This window comes from Canis lupus, chromosome 11 (genome assembly GCF_003254725.2).
Source record: "Canis lupus dingo isolate Sandy chromosome 11, ASM325472v2, whole genome shotgun sequence".
NCBI classification, from domain to species: domain Eukaryota; kingdom Metazoa; phylum Chordata; class Mammalia; order Carnivora; family Canidae; genus Canis; species Canis lupus.
Genome location: NC_064253.1, coordinates 48740230 through 48746936, shown reverse-complemented (window position 1 = coordinate 48746936; position 6707 = coordinate 48740230). Strand labels below are relative to the sequence as shown.

At 35.0% G+C, this 6707-nt stretch overlaps 1 long non-coding RNA gene across 1 annotated transcript; it reads right to left on the bottom strand.

The window, feature by feature from the left end:
- Window positions 1-566: 566 nt before the first annotated feature.
- On the bottom strand, window positions 567-6350 carry LOC118350189 (uncharacterized). Its single transcript, XR_004803489.2, has 3 exons — window positions 6245-6350; window positions 2038-2198; window positions 567-738 (listed from the first exon to the last, which is right to left on the bottom strand). It is a non-coding gene; the product is annotated as an uncharacterized LOC118350189 (long non-coding RNA).
- Between the last annotated feature and the right edge of the window lie 357 nt (window positions 6351-6707).

The following is a 6707-nucleotide window of genomic DNA, read 5'->3' as shown; positions in this document are numbered from 1 at the left end:
TCTATATGGATGAACATTTCATTATCCTACTTCATCATCATGAAGGTAAACTAGTTAGAAACAAAATCAGATTTCTGCATCAATAATTGCATGAGTTGATATGCTTCTGATAATAGGGAAATTCAGAAAATAAATCTCATATAAAGATAGAGGTCAATTCTATTAGATAGTCAGCTAATGACACTGTTAAGGATAAATGACTGGAGCTGTGTATTAAGTTAAATATTTCAACTAGGGAAAGAGGAAGAGAACTCGTGGTTCAAGGAGTAGGATTCAGTGACCGTGTAGATGATATGGTCACCTCCTGAGATGTTCTTGACCAGCCATGGGAACATTTACGATGTCTTCCTGTGTGTCCCTTTTCTCATGATATATTTTCATCTATAAGACCTTGTGCATTAAAATAGGGACTTACATGTGGTCATTTACTTTCTGTTGGCTCTAAGCCACAGTGATTGGCTTCTTCATGACATAAAAATACAGCTAATTTCTGAACTGATTGAATATAAGACTTACAATGAGGTCTAATGACTTCAGCAGTAAAAAGCAGCACATGACACCTCCAAATACTTTATTAGGGACTTGATGGATCCAGAAGAAAGCCATGCCCATATCCTTTCACCTTAATACTAGACCCCCAGAAACAGCACTCACTGAGTATAGGAATCCATCAAGCTGGATGTGGATGTGAAGGTGATGGGTTCTCTTGGATCAGAGTTTGGCTAGATGAAATTCCCACTGAAAACAAGCCAAAAAGCAATTGCTGCAGCCCTGTTCAATGAGCAAGATTCTTTTATATTATTTCTCTTAGCTTTACTCATAGTGTGTGGTTGCAAGGCCAATTGCTTACTAACCTATCTCTTCTCTCAAGAGAATAAAAAAGCACTATTTAAAAGGCTATAATTCTGACTTCCTGGTTTAGACTCCTATTTCTCTGGCATTCAGGAATAATGAAAAAGGAGAATAGTCCAGGATTTGAGGGAGCCTATCTAAGCATATGTGTTAATATTTTTTTCAGGCAACATCAGTTAACTTATTTGAAACCCCTAACTGGTATAGGGGCATGCTGAAGCTGGCCATGTGTACTCATGGAAAAATTTTAAATCATTTTTTTTTGAAATTAAACATCTCCTGTTAGAGATAAATAGTGATACGAGTCATAAAATTCTAGCTCAAATCTCAATTTGCATATTTTGAAACACAACATTTGGGGCACAACATTATCTGAAGGGAGATTTAAAAACAACTCAATATCATTTTAATTATATGAACTCAATCTTCTGTAAAAGTTTAATCCTAAATTTTTGTCAAAGGACAAATGAACTTTATTAATTTTTAGATCTTAAATACATGAGAGTAAATGTCATTTTGCAATAGTTTTAATATGTGAATACAAGGAGGAGGAAAAAAATGTACTTCTCAGACCAAATTAGAAAAACTTTCTAAGAAAATACTCATAGTTTTTAAAAGCTTGTTTTAAATATGGGTTATGCAGAATTAAGTAAGTTATGTAATGATTCTATCCTGTTTTCTCATTCTAGGAGGATGCACATCACAGGGATTTCAATGATAGTGATGACTGCTAGCCCTTTCTAGGTATTAGCCACTGCCACTAACAGTGGCAGCTGGTGCCAAGCAATGTTGCAAGATTTAAAAGTAGCTTTTAAATCTGGTATTCTAATGTCTAATTGGTGAGATTCCCATCTCTTAGGTTTGTAGTTATAATTCATGGAATGTAGAGTTATCATTTATTCTTTATCAGAACTTACAGTAGACATTTGATGAATTCTTAGAATTAGTGATGAATAATGACTAGATGGTTTTTTTTAATTGCTCTTATACATGTAAGAGGTGATCCAATCAGCACCTAAAGTACTTGCATATTTACAATTAATATATCACAGGGTGACAATATCAAAGCTTCATAAAGAATTGTCACTAGTTAATAGAGATACTTGCATTCTTACTGAAGTTCCATCTTCTAGACAATTGTGTACATAATTTGGTTAACATCTTAAGTATGTACTGGACACAAACCTTTTGTGGAATCCCTTCTCTGTGGTCCTGGTTTCAGTGGATGGTAGTGTTTCTGAAAGATGGAATAGGCTGCTGTTTTTCTCTTTCATGTTCCATTTAAACATCTGAGGGAATATACAGCACGTCACTTCTCAGTGATCACTGTATCATGAGCCTGCCCGCTGTAATACAAAAATATGTAAAGGTAAAGACAGATTAAATGTGATTTGTAATTGAAATATAATTAGTTGAATGGAATAATAATTATATAAGAAGCAGTAAAGCTCTTGGCTTAGTTCAGTAAGCATCCCTAAGCAACATATTTTAAAATACACAAAGCTATGGGATGCCTGGGGGGCTCAGTCAATTAAGTGTCTGACTCTTGATTTAAGCTCAGGTCAGGATCTCAGGATCAGATCTCCGATCATGAGATTGAGCCCTGGGTTGGGCTCTGTATGCAGTGTGGAACCTGCTTGAAATTTGCTGTCTCCCTCTCCTTTCCCTTTGCCCCTCCGTCCGCCACTGCTTGCACTTTTTCTCTCTCTAAAGTAAGTAAGTAAGTAAATAAATAAATAAATAAATAAATAAATAAATAAATTACAAAATAGACAAAGCTGGGAAAAGGTTTCTATTCTAAACTATTAGTTACTATCTAACTCTATTGTAGAATATTCAATACACTGCTTTAAATTAAGAAGTGAAATAGCAATGGCTAATACCATTACATTATAATTGTTATTTTTTGTGACTGTAGACATTTTTGTTGATGCAATAATACTAATGAAGGTAATATTGTCAAATAGAAAAAATAATTATTCATAGATTCCATCATTGCATAACTAAAATATCCTGAGTGGACAAATCAAAACTATTAGATGTAATGGAAAAGTTTACTTAAGGGTCTGAGTAAGAAAAAATAATGAAAATATAAGGGCCCTGAATTCCAGCAACAACTACCTAAATCATATCATTGATATCTAAATACCCCTTACAATGTAACACAAAGATAAATATTTTGGGGAATAGCCATTAAGCAATCTGAGTGACCTATATGAAGAAAAGTATAAAATGACATGCCCAAAGACATTATACATCAATTGACATGGGTGTCCATGGAGGAAGGTGGAGGACAGGTTTGTTATGAACGGCATGGAAATGAACTAAGAACAGAGGCTTCACCAGATTAAGGTCAGTGGCACATCATGAACAGAGGGATATGTTTAATTTATCTCTTTTTCCCTAAGGCTTAAGAAAAGAATAAGAGGTAACTGGAGTGTTGGGTCATGATCCTATTCCCACTGTATGTTGTGAAAAATGGCCATCTTGTCCAAATTAATCTACAGTTTGAGTATTTTACCAGTCAGCATCCAAATAGAAGTTTTCTTTGTCATTTGAAAGGTTACCTAGAGATACAACTGAGCAAGCATATAAAAAATGAAATATTTATCAATGACAAAAAAGTTTTGATAACTGGATTATGTGAAGATTTCCTACAAAGGGAACTGGGAAACAATTCATATGAAGAAAAAGGGGAAACAAGGGAAAAGCCTATAGTTGTAATAGTCAGTATGAAAATAAAGGGGAAGGTAAATAGAAAAGCTTGAAGTCCTATCCATGTCCCATTTTAGACTTCTTATCATTGCTAACTTCACTCTGGAAGTAGAAGAGAGAAATTAGGTAAGTCCCTAGAGGACACAGCACAAATCAACAAACACTTATCAACCCCTTAATAGTGATAGATACTGGAATAAATGCTAGACATTTAAAAAAGTAGGTAATATAATAGTCTTCCTTTAGACTTATATATAGTTAGGAGTCAGGCACACAGTCAAAATAGATTTCAAGGCCAGCTCGTTTTGACATCAGCATTCACATTAATACCATTGCCATGCTATGTTCTAAATTAGGATACAAGTAGTACATACCGAGAGAGAAAGAATATTACATTTTACTAGTTATCAAAGAAATGCCAATAACCTTTTAATCCTTAATTAGCAAATGTGAAAGCACTATTCATAACACTCAGAGATACTGAGGTTGGGGAAAAAAAAACTAGCAGTGTTGTTCATCACTATCATTTGTGGCTGCATTCCAAAGACTTATTCCTATTTATGCATTTTGGCAATGGATTTCAAGAGTCATAAACACATTTATATAATTTAACTAAATAATGCCATTATTTATAATCTAATCATTGAAATCACTCACAATGAGGGAAATGGATATATTAATGAAAAGATTTAAAAAAAAAAAAAAAGAAAAGATTTATTCATTTAAAAATATTTTCTTATAATTTCCATCTCCTGCCATACAATATTATTATAATATTGACCATATTTCCTGTGTGGTACTTTTCATCTCCATGACATATTTCTTTCATAACTGGAAGTTCTTATCTCTTAGTCCCATTCACCTATTTTGCCTCAACCCCACAACCCCCATTGCTTTGGCAACCATTAGTTCTCTGTATTTGTGATTCTGTTCCTATTTTTTTGTTTCTTTGTTTTTTAGAGTTCACATATAAGTGAAGTCATATGATATTTGTCTTTCTCTGACCTCATTTAGTATAATACCCTCTAGGTCCACCCATGTTATCACAAATGGCAAGATCTCATTCTTTTTTATAGCTGGGTAATAGTCCATCATCTGTGGATGGACACTTGGGTTGTTTTCATATCTTGGCTATTATAAATAATGCCACAGTAAACATAGGGGTGTGTATGTTTTTTTTTAATTGGTATTTTCATTTCCTTTGGGTAATACCCAGTAGTGGAATTAGTGGATCATGTGGTGTTTCTCTTTTTAGTTTTTTTTAGGAAAGTCTATACTGTTTTCCACAGTGGCTGCACCGATTTGTATTCCCACCAACAGTGCATGAAGGCTCTTTTCTTCACATCCTCACCAACATTTGTTACCTGTCTTTGTTTGTTTGCTTTTGTTTACGTCTTTTTGATACTACTCTTTCGGCCAGATAAAATATCTCATTGTGGTTGTGATTTGCATTTCCCTGATGATTAGTGGTGTTCAGCATCTTTTCATTTTGGCCATCTATATGTTGTCTTTGTAAAAATGTCTATTCAGGTCCCCTGCCCATTTTAGATCAGATTATTATTTTCTTTTTATTGCTTTTTTGTTTGTTTTTGTGTGTGTCTTTTGGTGTGTAAATTCTTTATATATTTTGGAAATTGACCCCTTATTAGATATATCGTTAACAAATATCTTCTCCCATAGAGTAGGTTGCCTTTTCGTTTTGTTGATTGTTCTTTTGGTGTGCAAAATCCTTTTATTTTGGTGTTGTCTCAACAGTTACCTTGCCTCAAGAGACCTATCTAGAAAAAAATGTTGCTAAGGCCAAATGTCTAAGATTACTGCTTATGTTTTCTTCCAGGAATTTTGTGGTTTTAGGTTTCACATTTAGGTCTTTAATCCATTTTGAGTTTATTTTTGTTTGTGAAGTAAGAAAGTAGTCTGGTTTTATTCTTTTGCATGTAAGTGTCCAGTTTTTCCAACACTGTTTATTGAAGAGACTATCCTTTCCCCACTGTATATTCCTGCCTCTTTGGTCTCTTTCAGCCACATGCCTGCCCCTGGAAAGTAAATTAAAAATTCACACAAGGGGCATCTGGATGACTCAGGTGGTAAAGCTTCTGATTCTTGATTTTGTCTCAGGTCATGATCTCAGGGTGGTGAGATCCAGCCCACTCTGTGCTCAGTGTGGAGTTTGCTTGTGCTTTTCCCTCTGCCTCTCCTCCTTTCTTTGTCTCTCTTTCTGTTTCTTGTGCGTGCACATGTGAAAATACATAAATAAAATCTTAAAAAAAAACCCACACCAAATTCTCATTTGCAAGCCTGAAGCTGATAGTTAATTTATTTGCTTTTTTAATAATGTATACTAACCATGTACGTGTGCCGGGTTGAATCAATCCTGATAGCTTCTGTCTTCCACTATAGATCCACCAATCAAATGAGTTTCAACACTTGTGCAGGCCCCATATTCTTGTCCTTATTCTGTTTTTTCCTTCCCTTCTGTTGTGGCTATCCCTTGCAGATCCCATCATTAATTTTTTTCCAAATTCACTGCGGATAGCATTTTTATGACCTCAAACTTGTCCCTGACTATTGGATTTACTTCTGGACCTTAATTATCTTTCCTGTTATCATGCCAGTTTCTAATGCTAGTTTAGAGACCTTCACCTATACACACACAGATTCTCAGATACATATTTACCTGGAAGTATCATACATAGTCAGCATTTCTCTGGTTCCTGTGCCAGTCTTGACATTTTTCAGCTTCATTCAGAAATGCTCCTTACCCTTAAGCACGTGGATTTAGTCCACTTTGCAAAAGTCTGACATCCAAGCTCTGAGGTTGGTTCACAATTAATAAGTTTATGATCTCAACATAGCAGCATAGTTCTGGGATTCCATCTGATTAAATGACTTCCATCACTTCAGTAACCCTCTCAGCTAAGTACATTTAAGATCTTTTTACCACACAGAGCTGTTCTCCCTAAAATGCCAATCTCTAAAATTCTCAGACCATGTTTTCTATTCTACGTCCCTCTTGTACTTTCTCCCTTCACTCCACTTAACATATTGCTGGGTAAGATATGGAAAAGTCAATACAGCGGGGGTTTGGGGGAAGTCATCACCTCTCTGGCTTTACTGCCCTTCACTGTTCACTTAGCCTA